The sequence below is a fragment of the Megalobrama amblycephala genome, linkage group LG16 (genome assembly GCF_018812025.1).
Source record: "Megalobrama amblycephala isolate DHTTF-2021 linkage group LG16, ASM1881202v1, whole genome shotgun sequence".
Taxonomy (NCBI): domain Eukaryota; kingdom Metazoa; phylum Chordata; class Actinopteri; order Cypriniformes; family Xenocyprididae; genus Megalobrama; species Megalobrama amblycephala.
In genome coordinates this window covers 37945105-37967295 of record NC_063059.1, presented here as the reverse complement: position 1 = coordinate 37967295, position 22191 = coordinate 37945105, and the positions used below count along the sequence as shown (strand labels likewise).

Genomic DNA, 22191 nt, shown 5'->3' with positions numbered 1-22191 from the left:
TATTTTCAGTATTATCTGCTGCTGTGTTCTGTATCTGTTGTAGATTTGTATTATAGCCTATGTAGAATAATTCATACATATGAAAAATTTCTAGTGGATACGGTTTTGGCGTAAGTGACACGTACTCCGAAACCCTGCACAAACTAAAAGGTGGAAAAGATATGATGACCCCTACTCCCTGATCAGAGTACTGAAGTGGTTAAGACCATTAAAGAACTGGCATTCAGTGGGGCAATCCTCAAGGCAGAAGCGGTAGTAGTGGCAGCGAACATTTTGAGAGATGAATTGTGCACTGATCTTACATCGCCATCTAGCGTCCATTTTCCGACACAACAGGCTTAATAAACAGTGTAATACCTTTCCTCACGCGCACACCAGCGCCAAATGAACCGTGACGTGGGCTGTTCTTTCATTTCTTTCATCACTCGAGTGAGTGACGTGCCACATTCAAGACACAATAAAAGAAACCCAATGTGTCGATTTTACACTGATTGTGAGGTGAAAAGACATTCTTCGGGCATCTGTTTGGACTCAATACAGTATCCTGCGGGTTTACACCAGGGATTTTATTATTCAACTCATTTTATTCCGTTTATACTCATCTCACAGTATGTAAAATGCCCATATTGACTGAATTCCACCTGACAACTGGTTCCTCTCGTGCATCCAGACGCACACAGTCTCTCTCCTCAGGGTAATATGCTGTGGGAGATGTTTCATCTCCAGCTGACTGAATCCAATAGTTTCCATGAGTGGATCCTGACCTCCCTCGAGAGGGTCAGTAGCTGCTCTCTGTGGGCAGAGAGAGGAGACGAGACACCGGGGAACCTGTGGAGGCTGTGGGTGTGGATGAGGAGCAGCTGTTCCTTCCTCCACTGACTGAATGTGTGTGAGGTTTGATTGACAGCCTCATCCTGGATGAAATACATTCAGCAGCACCACTGACAGCTCCACCAGCACACTGAGAGGTCAATATATTTTATTACTGTGATAATGGTGGTCTGCAAGACATTTGTTCCTTCTCAACACTTTAAAAATAATAAAAATGATAGGCCTATTTCTAAATTGTTAATTAAATAAAGATGAAGTATGTTTTACTAGAAAAATATTGTTTACATTTTATATATCATTAATATTATTATTATTATTAATAAAAATTCTATACAATTATTATTATTCTAATTATTATATTTTATTCTACAAAAATGCCTATAAACCTGATGCTGACTCTAGTTAATATTATTTTAAATTTGGCTGTGCGCCTTGTGAAAACAGTGTTATTTATTTGACGCATGTTCTGGCAGTTTTTATCATTCCTTACAGTCATGGTCAGACTTAACCTCTGGTCCCATAATTATGTATTTATGTATCATCTAAATCTGTGCTAAATATACATATATCATTTCATATCCATGCCACAGCTTTAAAGGAATGGAAGAATATCACAGTTAAATAGACCTGGCCCCTCCATATGAGTGAATAACATGAATCTAGAGTGTGTTTAAATGAGATCACACTTTGAACCACAAATGATGCTCAATGAAATGTATTTTTATTTGCTCCAGCAGTAAGCAGACATGCTGTCATCAGTTTACTCTAACAATAATTGCCAGCTAATCAAGCATGCAGTATCACAATTCATGCATTTTCCAGATTATTGCCAATTTTAATTCTAATTATTGCAATTAAAACAGGGAAAAAAAATCCTCAGCTAAATAAAACGTCTATGTATGAGGAAAGCAACAGTTGCAAGTATAAGCATTACTTACAGGCGATCACATTTAGCTTTGTTTTTCTCACACTGATAATATGGCACATCAGGTGCAATTGTCTTCAGTCTGTTTATCACCTCCTCCTTTTTATCCTCTCTCCAGACTATTTTGAATGCAAAGGCTTTAATTCCCTCATATTTTTGTAACAATTTAAGATTGTCTTTAATGCTGTATTCCCAGGAATCTGATACACATTTATTCAAACAGGGTGAATTTACAGTGAAATAAACCACACATTCATCTTTTCCATTCAAGATGTTCTTCAGATAATTCTTCAGCCGAAACTCTGAATGATCTTGTTTATCTTTATCAGCCTTTGCAGCGATGAGGTTACTGCTCACATAAACCTCATTTTTCTGAAGTTTTTGTTTCACTTCAGTTAGTAATTTCTGACTTGGATAGTCAGAACCTTGAAGACATTTGTTCTTCTCGACTCTGAACGCGACAGCGTATTGTCCTACGTTACCCAACCTGTAAGTTATAAAGCAGTGGGAATTTAATGTTGTGTGTTAAATTTACAAATATTAATAGAAAAAAGTATATATTTCTGTATGTGTGAGTGTGTGTGTGTGTGTGTGTGTGTGTGTGTGTGTGTGTGTGTGTACACAGTAGTCAACATTTGAAGTGGATAAAAAAAGTCCGTCAAAGTTGTCCTAAGAACAAAGTTGTCATAAGAAGAAGGTTTTAGGACAACTTTGATGAAAGGTTTTGATACTTTAAATGTTGACTACTTTAGTTTAATGTTAAAATTATTGTATATGTTGTAATTATAAAGGACAAAAAATTCTGATATTGTCTTTATTTATTTATTTTTTTAAGGAAAATTCTACTATCAAAGAAACTTACTGATTCTCAAAGTTCTTTACAATATCCATGAGAGTTTTTGTGTTCACATCCACACCTACAGCACAGGTACAAAAGTGAAGCAGGCAGATTACAAGGATCCTCAGTGGTACAGCAAAAACCTGAAACAAACAAACACTTTTATACAAAATTTATGCACAGCCATAATCACTTTTTGCCATGGGGGTTGATATTGTCCCCTACCACTTTTTGAAACAATCTTGCAGCACCGATGTAGGCTATCTAATACAAATTAAACAACTCCAGTTGACTAGCAGAGTATTCATTTTGCTCATGCTGAGTGTTCGTTGTCGCTGTTTATCTGCCACTAAAGGAAACAGTGCTCTTTCTTTCTGCACGTCTTCACACAGATGAGCACTTCAATCTATCACTGAATGATGTTGCAGAGACTCTATTCGTTCCAGTGAAATCACATAACAAAATACACACAAACTTGTCCCTGCTCTTGATATAAAATCACTGACAAACATCTTTGGTTTTAATGAGAGAAAAAACTGTACAAGTGCGGATTAGAACCCTGAACCTCTGACACGCTTAACAAAAGTCCTACCGCTAAATCTTGTTATTAAGTGATGAGGAAGTGTAACTTACCATTTTCTCTGTTGCTCAGATCAGGAGGTTCAGAGTTGCTGTGTGAGTCTGCAGTGAAGCAGGAGTGATGAGGAAGAGGAAGTAGTCTGTTTTTATTCTGATGCTCGACTAGCCCTCTTCTTCAACACCCAGTTAAAATGGTTAATCATGCTCGAGGAGGTCAAAAATAGGTCAGTTTTATTCAGAGGCCCAAACTGAGCAAAATATTCAATTTGGTGCAAATCACATTTGAACATAATTTTTCTAAAAATAAATAAATAAATGATATTTGATCAAGTACAAGTTCATCTTTAAATATTAATAACAATATAAAAGTTATTCTTATCTTTAGTTTATAAAAATCAAAGATTTTAAACATTTCACAGCAAAAAGACAAGAATCATGAGCTGAAGGTGAATGTCTTTACAATTATACTAAAATCAGACAACAGAAGGCATGTAGGAGATTGTGTACAACATTTTTTCAAGCAAAGTTTTGATCATGTTGATCATTTAGAGGCCTTTTGTGTATCAAATATGATAGACTTTATAGGGTTATGCGCTGCGTCACCCCCTGGGTGGTTTCGACCATCTTGGCCACAATCCACTTCCTCTATTCATATTACTCAACCTTTGTAAAAGGCTTACCTTTATAGATTCAGGAGGAGTCAGGTAGGCGGATAATATTCTCTTCTTTGATTATATTATCTCAGGGTCTACTCTGATCACTACCGTACCCTTTAGGCCTACGGTTCAGATATCAACCAAACCTCAGATGACAGCTGTGCCTGCTTATGCTCTATGCCAGCAAAGCTGGAAGTTCCATGGGCCAGAATAAACAAATGCATTTTAAAGCTTACCCTTGTTTCTACTCACTATATGTTCTCTCTAAGAAAATCAAGTGTCTTTTGAGGGTTGTGATCTGGAGCTGACTTCCGCTTGCTGCTTGCTTGCATACTTGATCTCTCTCTCCAAAAGACCTTCCACACCCAGAGCTCTAAAGGCCCCAGTTTTTATACTTACTATTGACACGCATTATCTCTACATTTATGCACACGTTGTTTCTACTTGCGTTAACGTATTTCCTGAGTGTGTTAATTGTTACATTACTTGCATCGATTGCTCTATTTACCTGCATCAACACATTTCTTGTTTGCGTCAATGGCATTAGCAATACACACTTTGTACATTTTATCAGATTTTTACCTTCTTCTAGACATTTAATTCCTAACTGTTTTCACTTTTGGCAGTTACACATAACAATGCTCCTGTGCCCCAGAACCCACGCTCACCCACAGAAACATAATGCAACATGCGTCATCTTTACAGGATGTGGTAAACACTATGCTTGAGTGCACAGCTTGTGTGTGTTTTTATGTCACCTTATGTAAACTTCATGGCCCCTAGAGAATTTTCTGCTTTTTGTTATATCTTTTCTTATAATATAAATCTTTATCTACATGTTTGGAAGAGAGCACTCCATTTCTCTTCACAGTTAATAGTATCATTGAGCATCTTTGGTTATCTCACCATGTGACTTCCTCAAAATGGTCAAGCCACAGAACCCATAACTTTCTTGCTAAGATTTTCATGGGTTCCACCAGTAACCACGGCATAAGAGAAATATACTGACAAAAACTGTGTACATTTCAATATATAGCTTGGCAACCAAGGAAAACGAGCTGGTACAAATATATTTAAATTTTTACAGCATCTAGAGTTACATATGACTGACTGAGACATACTGTATGCTAAAAAGTGTCACGGAACAGGAGAATCAAAGACGGCAGGCAGAGGTGAGGATCCAAATGCAGGGAGATTTTAATGAAAATAATCAATCATAACATAAATCATGAACAAAATAACACTGAGAAAAAACAAAGAAAACACAGGCTGGTCAGGTGGCCAGGGCGTAGCAGGTTGAGCAGGCAGCCAGGGCGGAGTAGGATGAGCTGGCAGCCAGGGTGAAGCAAGCTGGTCAGGTGGCCTGGGCGGAGCAGGTTGAGCAGGCAGCCAGGGCGGAGTAAGATGAGCTGGCGGCCAGGGTGGAGCAAGCTGGTCAGGTGGCCTGGGCGGAGCAGGTTGAGCAGGCAGCCAGGGCGGAGCAGGCTGAGCAGGTGGCCAGGGCGGAGCAAGCTGGTCAGGTGGCCTGGGCAGAGCAGGCTGAGCAGGTGGCCAGGGCGGAGCAGGATGAGCTGGCAGCCAGTGTGAAGCAGGCTGGTCAGGTGGCCTGGGCGGTGCAGGCCAATTGTGTGACCACGGTGGAGCAGGCAATACCCAGGGCAGATCTGGTGGTTCATAGGCAACCTCTGTAGTCATCTCGAGGCAAACAGGCAGTTCAGGAATGACCTCTCTGGTAATTTCAGAGCAGACAGGCAGTTGATAAGCAACCTCAGCGGTCATGTTGAGGCAAACAGGTAGTTCAGGAATGGCCTCTGTGGTCATTTCAGGGCAGACGGGCAGTTCATTAACAACCCCTGTGGTTGTCTCAAGGCAAACAGGCAGTTCATAGGCTGGAGCTGACACAGGGCTGAACTCTGGGCCAGAAGTGGGCTCTGGAACGGACTCACAGACTGGAAGAGACTCTGATCTGAGGTATGGGAAGACAGTGGGCTCGGGACTGAACTCGGGACTGACTGGAGCAATCGCTGGATGCTCCGGTGTGGCAGCCACAGCGGGAAGAGGCTCAGACTTGGCAGCCATGACGTGAAGAGGCTCAGGCTTGGTGGCCATGATGTGAAGAGGCTCAAGTGTGGTGGCCTTGATGGCTGGAGACTCTGCCGTGACGGCCATGACGGCTGGAGACTCTGGCGTGGCGGCCATCCTGGCTGAAGACTCAGGCGTGGTGACCATTTTGGCTGAAGCCCTTGACTCCATTGCAGAGCTGCTCGGACCAAACAAAGCGGTGTGTCCTCCAGACTTGACGCCAGTCTTAAATACCTATGGACCACCCTAATGTCTTCATCGGCAACGATCATGGCTACTGGGAACTCTGACTTGGTTAGGGCTACTGGATCGACTTCCACAGTCAGTATTGAGCCGCTCAGTTCCAGTTGCATTAATCTCCCCGATGGATCCGTTTGGTGGGTTGGTCATTCTGTCCATGTATGATTATGGGTAGTATGAATAAAATTTGGATGTACTACATCCACCATGTTGTCATTATGACATACAGGCATCAGTTGCATCGCTTCACTGCCATTCACAAATCCTCTCCCAAGGCCTCATGGGATAGTAAATGTCCATCAAATCTGTGCTTCAGAATCTCAACTGAAGTAATAGGTCATCCAGGTACTGTTCTTTGCGTACTATATTAGGGAAGTATGTGATTTTGGATTATTTCACCGTGTTGCGCATTCATTTTCTCTTATTCATAGTAATATGAGTGCACCATCTTTGTATATTTAAAGTGTTTGGTTTAATGATTGCGTTCATGTAGCAGTATCTTGAGTGTGACATAGCGTTCCAAAGTTCTCATGAAAACTTCTCTCAGAATATAAAACTTAACATGCATATATTGAATTTTTGAACCTGTAGTGTTTTTTTTAAATGTTCCCCTGTGTGTGTATACCTCATATGAAATCCTGCAGGCGCCCATGACTGCACATATTCAGTCACACTCAACTTCTGATGAAAATTAAATGTTTAAAGAAATGCATTAATTTTTATACCTTTTCCTCCTAAACTGTTGGTGGATAAAGCCTATTTTACACATCTTTCATGTGCAAGCACCGTACAGTTTTGGCTGCAAAAAAAAAAAAAAAAGTAATAACACATTCAAGATACTGGCACAAAAAAACTGTTTTGTTAAAAGAGTTTTGTTTGAAGCACTTGATAACAAGTGAACTATATTTCCATGAGCAGAATTTATGTTATGTCTGCAGTCTACACACATTTATAGAAAATATTATGGCAATCGACAGAGGACATATGTATGACTAGCCTGACTACGTCAGACTTCCTACTTCCGCTCAATTTCATTTCGCTTCTGTACTCAGTCTGATACAGCGTCAGAGCTTTCTGTTTCCCACCGGCCTGGAAACAGCCGGGCCAATCAACGAACAGAGGGCGGGCTGAGAGCCGTGACGTAGATGCTAAGCGCCGAGTTTTACATTGTAGGTTAGAGAAATCGAAAACCGAAACGACCGCGGAAATGGGAAACGAGACACGGGATGCAAACTTCGGGATGCATTAACTTCGCATAATCTGCAAAAGTCGTTTACAGCCATGTTCACTCCGGTATTTCGCTCGCATCATCATGTGTTTACAACAGGTTTACAGTGGAAGTTCAATCATAGATTTGAGTTCGATGCATGATGTCTGTGCTTCGATGCGGCTGTACAGGCGCATAACACGTCATAACTAAACGTATCTGACTGGCTTACGGGTAACCAATGATTTTAAACTTCAGACAAGCGCCCCCTAGCGAGAGAGAAAACACTTCTCTATTATGCCATTCCAGACTCTGTCTACGAAGCAAAGTGAAGTAGCAGAGTCTGGTATTACCAGGCTAATGTATGACCACTTTGTTTAGAAAATATAAATTTAAAAATGCTCGTTAATGTAACTGTCCGCCCTTGCATCAATACAACAGGCGATTCAACAGGAGATTCATATTTTGTAAATAAAATGGTAAATTATGTTTTTTGTGCAAACAAAGCACTCGTGTTACTTCATAAAATTGAGGTTAAACCACTGAAGTCACATGGAGAACTTTAATGACGCCTCAAGTGGTAGTTGCATAGGCTGTCAATGGAGAGACAGAAAGCTCTCTGATTTCATTAAAAACATCTTCATTTGTGTTCTGAAGATGAATGAAAGTCTTACGGGTTTGGAAGGGCTTGAGGGTGAGTAATTAATGACACAATTCAAATTTTTTGAGTGAAAATATCACTTTAAGTGAATGCATTGGTCAGTTCCTGAATATTTTCTCACTATAAAACTGAATGTGACATTGAGATAAACCACAAAGATGAACATTTACCTGTAGCTCTTTTTTTCCCTTCAGTTTCACTGAAGAGCAACAGTGTTTCACTGAAGTTGTTTTTTAACCTTTGGCTGATATACAGGTCCTTCTCAAAAAATTAGCATATTGTGATAAAAGTTCATTATTTTCCATAATGTAATGATAAAAATTAAACTTTCATATATTTTAGATTCATTGCACACCAACTGAAATATTTCAGGTCTTTTATTGTTTTAATACTGATGATTTTGGCATACAGCTCATGAAAACCCAAAATTCCTATCTCAAAAAATTAGCATATTTCATCCGACCAATAAAAGAAAAGTGTTTTTAATACAAAAAAAGTCAACCTTCAAATAATTATGTTCAGTTATGCACTCAATACTTGGTCGGGAATCCTTTTGCAGAAATGACTGCTTCAATGCGGCGTGGCATGGAGGTAATCAGCCTGTGGCACTGCTGAGGTGTTATGGAGGCCCAGGATGCTTCGATAGTGGCCTTAAGCTCATCCAGAGTGTTGGGTCTTGCGTCTCTCAACTTTCTCTTCACAATATCCCACAGATTCTCTATGGGATTCAGGTCAGGAAAGTTGGCAGGCCAACTGAGCACAGTAATACCATGGTCAGTAAACCATTTACCAGTGGTTTTACCAGTGGCAGCTGACATGGCACCCCAGACCATCACTGACTGTGGGTACTTGACACTGGACTTCAGGCATTTTGGCATTTCCTTCTCCCCAGTCTTCCTCCAGACTCTGGCACCTTGATTTCCGAATGACATGCAAAACTGAGCAACAGTCCAGTGCTGCTTCTCTGTAGCCCAGGTCAGGCGCTTCTGCCGCTGTTTCTGGTTCAAAAGTGGCTTGACCTGGGGAATGCGGCACCTGTAGCCCATTTCCTGCACACGCCTGTGCACGGTGGCTCTGGATGTTTCTACTCCAGACTCAGTCCACTGCTTCCGCAGGTCCCCCAAGGTCTGGAATCGGTCCTTCTCCACAATCTTCCTCAGGGTCCGGTCACCTCTGCTCGTTGTACAGTGTTTTTTGCCACACTTTTTCCTTCCCACAGACTTCCCACTGAGGTGCCTTGATACAGCACTCTGGGAACAGCCTATTCGTTCAGAAATTTCTTTCTGTGTCTTACCCTCTCGCTTGAGGGTGTCAATGATGGCCTTCTGGACAGCAGTCAGGTCGGCAGTCTTACCCATGATTGCGGTTTTGAGTAATGAACCAGGCTGGGAGTTTATAGAGTTAATTAGTTGATTCAGATGATTAGGTTAATAGCTCGTTTAGAGAACCTTTTCATGATATGCTAATTTTTTGAGATAGGAATTTTGGGTTTTCATGAGCTGTATGCCAAAATCATCAGTATTAAAACAATAAAAGACCTGAAATATTTCAGTTGGTGTGCAATGAATCTAAAATATATGAAAGTTTAATTTTTATCATTACATTATGGAAAATAATGAACTTTTATCACAATATGCTAATTTTTTGAGAAGGACCTGTACAGTTGAGCTCAAAAGTTTACATACCTCATTTCACATAACAGTTGTTTACATAAAGTCCACTAGAGAAAAAAATAGCAGAATTTATAAAAATGACCCCATCCAAAAGTTTACATACACTTGATTCTTAATACTGTGTGGTTATGACCCACAACTTTTTTTTTTTTTTTTTTTGGTTGTTCATGAGTCCTTTGTTTGTTCTGAGCAGTTAAACTGAGCTCTGTTCTTCAGAAAAATCCTCCAGGTCCTGCAGATTCATCAGTTTTCCAGCATCATCTGCATATTTGAACCTTTTCCAGCAGTGACTGTATGATTTTGAGTTCCATCTTTTCACACTGAGGACAACTGAGGGACTCAAACACAACTATTACAAAAGCTGCAAACATTCACTGATGCTCCAGAAGGAAACACGATGCGCTAAGAGTCGGGGGGTGAAAACTTTTGAACAAGAAGTTGATGTGCAATTTTTTTTTTTTTATTTTGTTTAAAGAACATATTTTCATTTTGTTATGCCCCTTGGAATCTACAAAAGATAGTTACATGTTTCCCAGAAGACAAAAAAGTACAATTTATTCTGTTCATCCAATTCAAAAAGTTTATATCCTCGACTCTTAATGCATCGTGTTTCCTTCTGGAGCATCAGTGAATGTTTGAACCTTTTTTAAAAGTTGTGTTTGAGTCCCTCAATTGTCCTCGTTGTGAAAAGATGGATCTAATCAAACACACCTGAACAAGCTAATCAAGTTCTTCAGGATTACTAAAGCTATAGGCAGGTGAAGGTTTTTTTCAGGGTTGGAGCTAAACTCTGCAGGACAGCGGCTCTCTAGGACCGAACTTGCCTACCCCTGAGTTAAACATTAGTTAATGTATTAACTAATATGAACTAACCATGAGCAATGCATTTGTTATTGTATTTACTAATCCTAGTTAATGTTAGTGAATGAAAATAGTTGTTCGTTGTTTGTTCATGTTAGTTCACAGGGCATTAACTAATTTAACAAGATTTTAGTAAAGTATTAGTAAATGTTGAAATTAACATTAACAAAGATTAATAAATACTGTATAAGTGCAGTTCATTATTAGATCATGTTAACTAATGTAGTTAACAAATGTTAACTAATGAACCTTATTAAGGACAGTACTAAATAAAAAATAACATGCAATTTTCATGATCCTTATTATTTTGTTACAATGATTTTCTTTTTTTTTTTTGCAGATTCTGCAAAGGGTATGTAAAATTTTGAGCTCAACTGTAAGCAGCATCAAGGTTATTTCATTTGCGTCACTTTCAGTGTTGACAGACAGTCGTACTTGGTTATTGTCACAGACACGCCAGGCTCCACAGTCACACAGACACAGCGCACGTCATCGCCTGAGTACTAATCACTCACAGCTGACACTCATCAGCACCATCATCAGCAGCACTATTTAAGACACAGCAGCACACACAGTCACTGTCCGGTCTCGTTTATGCATACTCACCTGTTATGCTTACCTTAAGGACTCCATCGAAGTTACTCACCTGTCTCCACCCACATGGAAAAAACCTATATAAACATATATGTTTCAATATAGGTTTTGATATAGGTTTTACATATATGTGACATATATAAAATTGGCCGTTTTCCTATATTATATGTACATATATGTACATATATGTACATATATGCACACATATATGCACACATATATGTACACATATGTACACATATGTACACATATGTACACATATATGTACACATATATGTACACATATATGTACACATATATATATATATACACATATATGTACATATATGTACACATAATATAGGAAAACGGCCAATTTTATATATGTCACATATATTAAAAACCTATATCAAACCTATATTGAAACATATATGTTTATAGGTTTTTTCCATGTGGGACCAATTTCACGTGTTCGTGTAGCGGTGTGTTTTCTGCGTTGTGTCGTAATCAAAGACAGACTGCGAAAAATCTTGCCATCAGGTCCTCACTTTATTCTGTATAACACAAATGGCAATATATGAGGACTTGTGCAGCATACAAACAGCATGCGGCAGCAACGCACAACGCTGAGAAAGAGAGATATTAAAAGTAACTTAAGTAAAGAAAAATAATCAACGAAACATCTGAATGTACATCACAGAGGGGTTTTGGATTACAATCATACAAATATATCATGTGAATTCAGCTGTTACATGGAACATGGCCTTAATTGAATCACCGCAAAAACTTTGTGCGACCTACCGCTGTGATGTCTCATGCAGACTGGGAAGCAGCAAAGTGCGTCAACACCCCAAGTCAGCATGGCGGCAGGAAACCCCAAATATGGTCATGGCAAGTGGAATCACAAAATAATTGTCTAAATACATAACTGCTACATTCGCACATACATAAGTTCTTGCATAATTTTTTTCGTTAATTCTTAGTTTTTGCCTTGATAATAGAAAATATGAGCTAGGCATCATGTATGACAGTCAAAAATGAGATATGAGCTACAAAATGACCAGATCCTGCCATTAGCTATATAGAAGACATATCTTGTATGTATAGGGCATATATATGGATATGAAGAAGCAATACAGGAGACCTATATTTCCTGTATATGCACATATATGCACCTCAATTTTGCCTATATGTGGCATATATACACATATATGCAGTATATATACGCATATATGCAGCATATATATATAGCATATATGCAGTATATATGCGCATATATGCAGCATATATATTATCATATATGTGCATATATGCAGCATATATGTACATATACACTGCATATAGGTTTCATATATGCGCATATATCCACATATAGGTTCTTTCCATGTGGGCAGTGTCTTCCTCGTCTCCATTGAGTGTCTCTGTGTCTGTTCTGCTTCACGTCTGTCTGCTCTCCATCTGTAAATTACAAGACACGTATCAGCTCGACAATCACATCTGCCAAGAACTTCACCAGCTATTACTCACCTGCACTCTGCTTACAAACTGGTTGTTCAATAAACTATATTCCATCAGCGTCTCCGTCCCCTTCTGTATTATAACAGTTATTGAAAATATAACATTTATGTGACATTTTATCTTTGCATATACTGTATAACAAAATAACTTGAAGAAAGCTTAGTTCATTCAGCTTAACAAAATTCAAAGAATTTTATACATAGGTACATAGAAACCATTATACTCACTCAAAACTCTTTGGACGAACACACCCAGAGTGACGAATCATTCATGAACAGTCATGTTACTCGTGACAAACATGGACAAAACAAGTTTATTTAGGTGCAAGAAATACAGTGGTTTGAAAATCATTCAATACTGCTTTATGATTATTGACATAAAATCCTTTTTTAAGACACACAATTTTGACACAAAGTCTCACTGCCAGCATTTCCACACTTATAACATTGCATTTGATTATTATAATACTTCACACACCGATAGAGAGGCACTAGATCATTAATCTTTGTAAAATGCTCTTCCTGATCCTCTGGCACACCAGTCGAGTCTTTGGGCCAGATCTTTTCAAAAACAAAAGCTTTAATCCCCGTTGTCTGTGTGTTTTTCCAGTTTGAAAGACCATACACAATATTGTCATATTCATCATTAATGCACTTTTCTATGCAAGGTGAGTAGTAAGTATACAAAATGACACATTTATCATCATTCGTCATGCTCAAAATCTTTTCCAGAGGAGATCTATCCCAGATAGCAAACGGATGTGGGCCACTTTAGGCAATGATGCGGCACTGCAGGCCTTCTTATGGGCCGGACAAAATGTATGTGAGCCTTAAGTGGCCCACATGTAACATGGCAAATATGGCCCAAATATTTCAAATCACATGTGGGCCTTTTTAGGCAAAGATGCGGCACTTACGGCAATGTGTAATCTGAATGTGAGCCTGAAGTGGCCCGTGTGATAAATAATGAATATGGGCCAAATATCGCAAACCAAATGTGGGCCATCTTTGGCAAAAATGTGGCACAATCAATAATGACTAATCTGGCTTTAAACCAAATATGGCCCACATATGCTGCAGCAAATGTGGCCCAGTTATCTTAAAACACAACTGGGCCAGTTTTGGCAAAGATGTGGAAAGTAAACACTGGCGATTCTGAATGTGAACCTTAAGTGGCCCAGACATGGCATAACAAATATGGCCCAGATACATTACACCAACTTTGGACCACATTTGGCTAATGTACGGCACAGTCAGCACTGGCTAACCAGAGTGTAAGCCTAAACTGGCCCACATATAATGCAGCAAATGTGGCCCAGTTATCTTTAAACTTATCTGGGACAGTTTTGGCAAAGATGACGGAGTGTAATCACTGGCGATTCTGAATGTGAACCTAAAGTGGCCCACAAATGGCATAACAAATATGGCCCAGATACATTACTTCAACTTTGGACCACATTTGGCTAATGTACGGCACAGTCAGCACTGGCTAACCAGGATGTAAGCCTAAACTGGCCCACATATAATGCAGCAAATGTGGCCCAGTTATCTTAAAACATATCTGGGCCAGTTTTGGCTAAATTGTGGGACAGCAATAACTGGCAAATCTGAATGTGAACCTTAAGTGGCCCACAAATGGCATAACAAATATGGCCCAGATACATTACACCAACTTTGGACCACATTTGGCTAATGTACGGCACAGTCAGCACTGGCTAACCAGGATGTAAGCCTAAACTGGCCCACATATAATGCAGCAAATGTGGCCCAGTTATCTTTAAACATATCTGGGCCAGTTTTGGCTAAATTGTGGGACAGTAATAACTGGCAAATCTGAATGTGAACCTTAAGTGGCCCACAAATGGCATAACAAATATGGCCCAGATACATTACACCAACTTTGGACCACATTTGGCTAATGTACGGCACAGTCAGCACTGGCTAACCAGGATGTAAGCCTAAACTGGCCCACATATAATGCAGCAAATGTGGCCCAGTTATCTTAAAACATATCTGGGCCAGTTTTGGCTAAATTGTGGGACAGTAATAACTGGCAAATCTGAATGTGAACCTTAAGTGGCCCACAAATGGCATAACAAATATGGCCCAGATACATTACACCAACTTTGGACCACATTTGGCTAATGTACGGCACAGTCAGCACTGGCTAGCAGGGTGTAAGCCTAAACTGGCCCACATATAATGCAGCAAATGTGGCCCAATTATCTTTAAACTTATCTGGGCCAGTTTTGGCAAAGGTGACGGAGTGTAATCACTGGCGATTCTGAATGTGAACCTAAAGTGGCCCACAAATGGCATAACAAATATGGCCCAGATACATTACTTCAACTTTGGACCACATTTGGTTAATGTACGGCACAGTCAGCACTGGCTAGCAGGGTGTAAGCCTAAACTGGCCCACATATAATGCAGCAAATGTGGCCCAGTTATTCTTAAAACATATCTGGGCCAGTTTTGGCAAAGATTATGGAGTGTAATCACTGGCGATTCTGAATGTGAACCTAAAGTGGCCCACAAATGGCATAACAACTATGGGCCAGATACATTATTTCAACTTTGGACCACATTTGGCTAATGTACGGCACAGTCAGCACTGGCTAACCAGGATGTAAGCCTAAACTGGCCCCCATATAATGCAGCAAATGTGGCCCAGTTATCTTAAAACATATCTGGGCCAGTTTTGGCAAAGATGACGGAGTGTAATCACTGGCGATTCTGAATGTGAACCTAAAGTGGCCCACAAATGGCATAACAACTATGGGCCAGATACATTATTTCAACTTTGGACCACATTTGGCTAATGTACGGCACAGTCAGCACTGGCTAACCAGGATGTAAGCCTAAACTGGCCCACATATAATGCAGCAAATGTGGCCCAGTTATCTTAAAACATATCTGGGCCAGTTTTGGCAAAGATGACGGAGTGTAATCACTGGCGATTCTGAATGTGAACCTAAAGTGGCCCACAAATGGCATAACAAATATGGCCCAGATACATTACTTCAACTTTGGACCACATTTGGTTAATGTACGGCACAGTCAGCACTGGCTAACCAGAGTGTAAGCCTAAACTGGCCCACATATAATGCAGCAAATGTGGCCCAGTTATCTTAAAACATATCTGGGCCAGTTTTGGCTAAATTGTGGGACAGTAATAACTGGCAAATCTGAATGTGAACCTTAAGTGGCCCACAAATGGCATAACAAATATGGCCCAGATACATTACACCAACTTTGGACCACATTTGGCTAATGTACGGCACAGTCAGCACTGGCTAGCAGGGTGTAAGCCTAAACTGGCCCACATATAATGCAGCAAATGTGGCCCAGTTAGCTTAAAACATATCTGGGCCAGTTTTGGCAAAGATGACGGAGTGTAATCACTGGCGATTCTCAATGTGAACCTAAAGTGGCCCACAAATGGCATAACAAATATGGCCCAGATACATTACTTCAACTTTGGACCACATTTGGTTAATGTACGGCACAGTCAGCACTGGCTAACCAGAGTGTAAGCCTAAACTGGCCCACATATAATGCAGCAAATGTGGCCCAGTTATTCTTAAAACATATCTGGGCCAGTTTTGGCAAAGATTACGGAGTGTAATCACTGGCGATTCTGAATGTGAACCTAAAGTGGCCCACAAATGGCATAACAACTATGGGCCAGATACATTATTTCAACTTTGGACCACATTTGGCTAATGTACGGCACAGTCAGCACTGGCTAACCAGGATGTAAGCCTAAACTGGCCCACATATAATGCAGCAAATGTGGCCCAGTTATCTTAAAACATATCTGGGCCAGTTTTGGCTAAATTGTGGGACAGTAATAACTGGCAAATCTGAATGTGAACCTTAAGTGGCCCACAAATGGCATAATAAATATGGCCCAGATACATTATTTCAACTTTGGACCACATTTGGCTAATGTACGGCACAGTCAGCACTGGCTAACCAGGATGTAAGCCTAAACTGGCCCACATATAATGCAGCAAATGTGGCCCAGTTATCTTTAATCTTATCTGGGCCAGTTTTGGCAAAGATGACAGAGTGTAATCACTGGCGATTCTGAATGTGAACTCCAACTGTACTCCATTACTCCAACTTTGGACCATATTTGGCATATGTATGGCACAGTCAGCACTGGCCAACCAGGGTGTAAGCTCAAAATGGAACAGTAAGCATGTTAATAGTTCATAACAATTAGGGCCAATGTTGGTAAATATTTGGTACAGTTGACACAGCAAATATGCTCTAAATATCATAAAAAAACTAGGCTACTTCTGGCTTTGTAAGGAGCACCTTTTAAAACTGGTTAATTTAAATGTATAGCTAAAAATGGAGCTGAAAATATAGTATTAATACTTTTCAGGGATATTTGATGTAGGATGCAACACTTAATTGTACAGGCTAATCTGGAGAAGGCAGATATTTCAGTTTTTTTTAACATAACTTTATTGGTGTGTTTGTGTGTACAGGTATATGTGGTTTGTGAGGACACAAATATCTATAATGACATTTGCATTACAACCAAATGGCTTAAAAACATACAAAACTTTTTTCTTTTTTTAATTCAAAACATGCAGAAAGTTGTGTGTGGTGGGTAGGTTTAGGGCTAGGGGAGGGGGGATGTACAATAAATGGGGAAGGGGGGTAATAATAAATGATGTTTTTGGAAAATGTAAATTGTAGAAAGTTTTCTGTGATGGGTAGGTTTAATGTAGAGGGATAGGTTATGCAGTTTGTACAGTATAAAAACCATTATGTCTCTGCATGGTCCCCATAAAACATGAAAACACAGCGTGTATGTGTGTCTGTACTGTAGAGCAGAAACACAGATGTGCACTATTACACCTCTTACAGTCAGTTATGCTGTACATGTACTGTAAGTAAAGTGTCTGATTGAGAAATGTGTACAACATAGTTAAAATTAATGAACTATGGTCTTGGAACATATATTTAGTAGAGTGACATTTTGAGCTGCTGTATGTTAAAATCTTTGCCATGGTTTCAAGCAGAACATATTCCACTGTCCATGTTTTGTTGAACTTGTAACAATATCCCAAGGACAAGTTAGTCCTAATGCTACCCTAAACCTAACCCAACCCATTATCCTTAAAGTAAATGATAACCTGCACAAAACCCTGGTTGTATGCATAAACTTGACATAAACTGTAAACTTGTCACTCAAATATGATTGGTTGAATGAAATGCAGGATTAACAATGTAAGCAGGCAGTGTCATTTTATAAACTGCTTCAAGTGACCCTGATATTGTAATAAGTACATAAATGAATGAATGAATAAACTAATAAATAAAACATTACAAAACAAACATTAATAAAATATTTATTTTGTCTTACATTTTAACTGAATATTGACATTTACATTTATAAATGACTTTTTTATTAATAAAAATAGCCTGTCATATTATTAATTGATAAATTAAATTATGAATGGGTAAATCAGCACAGCATAAAACTGCAATGAGAAGATTGTTTTTTGATATTATTTGATTTGATATTAGGCTATTAACTTTTCAAACATTTTGTATTTTTATTTTATTATTATTATCATGTTATAGGCTTCAGCTAACTTTATTAGAGATCATTATTTAATAGAATTCAAACTGGTTCGAATTCCTATTTCCGGCCCTTTAAATTTAAAAGTAGGCGCGCGGAAAAGGCGCCTAAACAGCAGAGAGGATCGGCTGGAGAATTGACGGTTGAAAACTGCACAAAGTAAAGTCAAGGTAAGACTTCATAAAAAATAATGGATTTAAACAATGTTTTTATGTTGTTGGCGATTGCTTCGTTATATTTGATTGGAGTATTTATGTGATATTAAAGTTAGCTAATGATTACTTAAATCGTTAGCAAGCAAACACATAGGTAAGGCTATTTGAATTTAAGTTACTTAGTCATTTCAACTTTTGCTATCTCTGGATTTTCAGGATTTAAAAAAAAAAAAATATGAATGTTTATGTAGAAGATTTGTAGTTTGTGTAGGCTACAATGATTAAGTGACCGGACATAGTAATTTGCTATGTTCGCGCTGTTTACATTTTTCTTATGATATGGCCAGTAGATCAAGACTGATTAGTTCATTGTTTTTAACTATTTTATGTAATATCTCGTGAATAACGTTGATTAGTTCACCTCCGAGTCTTTTGAACCGAGTCTCTTTCGTTCATTCACGTCACATGACGGCATACATTCAGTTAACGTTAGTTTGGTTTTACTTAAGTAACATGATATACAGTTAAGTCCCATGTAGCCCAGTTAAACTGTAAATACAGTGGTCAATAATACTGAAGTGATACATTGTCTGTCTCCTCAATGTAGATCCTCCTGCTGTAAAAACCAGCATTGACCAGCATGAATTCCCTTCACTCACTGTTTCCCAACCTGCAGTCGGTTCAGCACGGTACTGTAGACAAGTGTTTTTACTTATGCTTTATTATGGCATAACAGTAAAATAACTATGACTATAATTCAATTGGACATTCATCTATGTATATCATTGTACATTATACTGCACTAACTAGTTTTATTACTTGTCAGAAACATCAGGCTCACAGCAACAGATTAAGAAGAATCCTGCATCAAAAGATGACTTCAACTTGCATGTGAGACAGAGTGAGAAGAGAAAAAGAGGAATGAAGATGGACTGTCTAAGAAACCTGTAAGTCAGTTACACTGTCTATTTTGCTATATGTGTGTATTAATTTGTATTATACTACGAGGATGTTGAATGCTTGAATTAGAGCTACGATAACCGCAATACCGCGGTAATGAGATGCCTACCGCAATGTTGAGGCCATCACCGCACCGTTTCTATGGTAACCAAGAGCTCCTGAACTCATCAGATTCATGCGGCTGCGGCTTGTTTGTAGTATCGGCGAAAATTATTTCTTGAACATCTGTGAAAATGTTAAAGTATGTAAAATAGTGGCTGAACTTAAACATATGCTTTTATTAAAACTGGTGCTCTGCTGTGCCAAGGGACATTTCGAAACATTTCACCAGTTACTTTCGTTTACTGCATAGTTGCAACGTTGCTCTCCTCACCATTTTTGTTTTTGAACCGTAGGTTTTGTTCATAACGGAACTTACATCTATCTCCCACGAATGTAGAATGCTGAAGGCGAGCAGAAATGAGAAAAGTTATGCTACAGCTCTCTGTTTGCAGCACGTCAGTCACGCTCGTCGGGAAAGTGAGTGAAACACACACACAAACACACATTTTTATCAAATAATACGGCATTAATAGCGGTTCACTTCCACAACTTGGTGCGTTTGCATTTATATCAGAAGCGAACTGTACCTGAGTTCACTTGAACCGCACCCCAGACCACCCTTTTTAAGCGGACTCGGGTACGGTTCGTGGGTGTCCGCAGTTACACGCAGCACACAGTTACTCCTCGTGTTTGCTGGATAATGATATAATGATATTATATTTAATCCTCCAAAATCACTGTGCAATAATGAGTGTGTTAAGTGAATAAATGTAAACTCTATGAATGAAATGAGCGCAAATCAAATAGCTGTATTGCTGTTGCTTCTCCATGTGCTACAAATCAGCTTGGAAAGAATAAATCAACTGAAATACTTAGTGCTTTTTCCAGTTTAACGCATTAAAATATTTAACACAGTTAATGCAGCATACGTTTTTTTTGTTTTGTTTGTTTCATCCTTTGGCTAGCATTACAATATATAATTACGCTCTTATTTCTGCGAATGCTTTTAAACCATTTAAGCGCACCAAAAGAGAAAAAGAGAACGCACTGTCTGTGAATGTCCTGTCACACACACGACGCACAGAAAGACATGCACCAGTATAGTGAGCATAGATGGCCCACCAGTATCGAGTTCTCTGTCATGCTTGAAGAAACAATAACACACACGATAATGTCAAAAATGTCAGTTTTGTTAAATATCACCAATGGAGCAGCCTTAAATGAGTTAAAGTCCCCGTGAACCGGAAGTGCAAACGTCTTTTCTCCAGTGTTGTGACATATTTCCAAGCGAAACAGAATATTGAATAGAGGGCAGAGTTTTAATTTAACGCTCCTCCTCTCCGTCTCTCGCTCATAGCAGACTAAGGGTTGGGGGGGAGTGGTTTTATTTTATCAGAGAAGGAACACCATTTCAGACCAGAAGTAACATTTCAGATTTTGATTAAAGATTACCACGACAAACAATTTTTTTCGATGTATTAACTTGCACGGATTAATTGTTCACCACAAGACTAGTAATATGCACTAACAAAGTAAGTAAGTAAGGTCAATTTTGATTTTATGACGTCTTGAAATGAAGTCTTAATTGAAAAGTAAATGAGTTGTGAGAAAGTGGACATCAGTAGCTGTATTAAGACCCGGGTATACTTCACTTTCCGCGGCCAGACGCATCTCACGTGCAGTCTTGTCTGCGCATCTTTCAAAGTATACTCAACTACAGATGTGCGTGGATGACCGAGTTCAACACGTGCAGTACAATTTAATTCACGAATCGTGCCATCAACGGGACTTCGCTGGGTAGGATCAGAGAATAAAAATAGTGCATCCACCATCCACCACACAGCAGAGTCCTGCACGGGTCCATTTTTGGAGACCCGCTCCCGCCCGTACCCGCAAAGTTTAGCACCAGATCCGACCCGTCACCTGTGATAATATCAAAATTAAATCCACACCCGCCCAGACCCGTTAATATTTGGCCCGTTACCCGACCCGTGCCCGCGATAAATCACACATGCTAAAATCATTCCAATTAAAGTGCTTTATTTTTTAAAATTTAAAGTTCTTAACTTTTAAAAAATTCTTAAAATTCTTTCAAGTTAATTTCGTTTTGTATTAATTGTATTTTAATTTTAATCAATATTTCATCAACCAATTGCTTGTATTTAATAAATAAGACGTAAATATAGCAGACAATAGATGATCACGACACGGAGGCGCCGGGGAGAACTGGCATCATGAACTAAAACTCAGCGTATAAGGTAACTTAGCCTAGCCTACTTGCCTCACAGACCTGAGGAAAATATCTATATTGGAATGTCTACTTTTAAACAGAGCAATTCAAAATGAAAGAAAACAGACTGCTCTCTGCTTATGTAATCCGAATGAAATGTGCATTTCTCTCAGGCGCGTTCACTACTGCGAAGATCGCGAGTCAGCATCGTCAACTTCATCTTTGCAGCCACTGACACAGAAAACACTTGTTTAATAATAAACAATTAACATGTCTCCTTGCTATATTTTATATAATCATAATCATTAGGCTACTTTTTTGCCGGTTCTTTGTGACAGCTTTTAGGTGCTTTATTGGCAGCGCAACCCTTACATGTTAGCCTAGATGAACTCATCACGACTGCATCAGCACAGAAAACATGGAGATGCAACGCTTGCTCCAACTAGGCCATACACATCTGTGCAACTAGGCTGCGAGAAGCATCAACAAAAGTCGCACTGTCGCAGTGGTGGTGACGTGATGGGTCAAATGTCATATCGTTGTTGCGTATTATGGT

At 39.2% G+C, this 22191-nt stretch overlaps 1 protein-coding gene across 1 annotated transcript in view; it reads right to left on the bottom strand.

Annotated features, from left to right (window-relative positions):
- LOC125248560 (NACHT, LRR and PYD domains-containing protein 12-like) overlaps window positions 1–22191 on the bottom strand; it is a 1264817-nt gene that overhangs the window by 738223 nt on the left and 504403 nt on the right. The window lies entirely within an intron of this gene.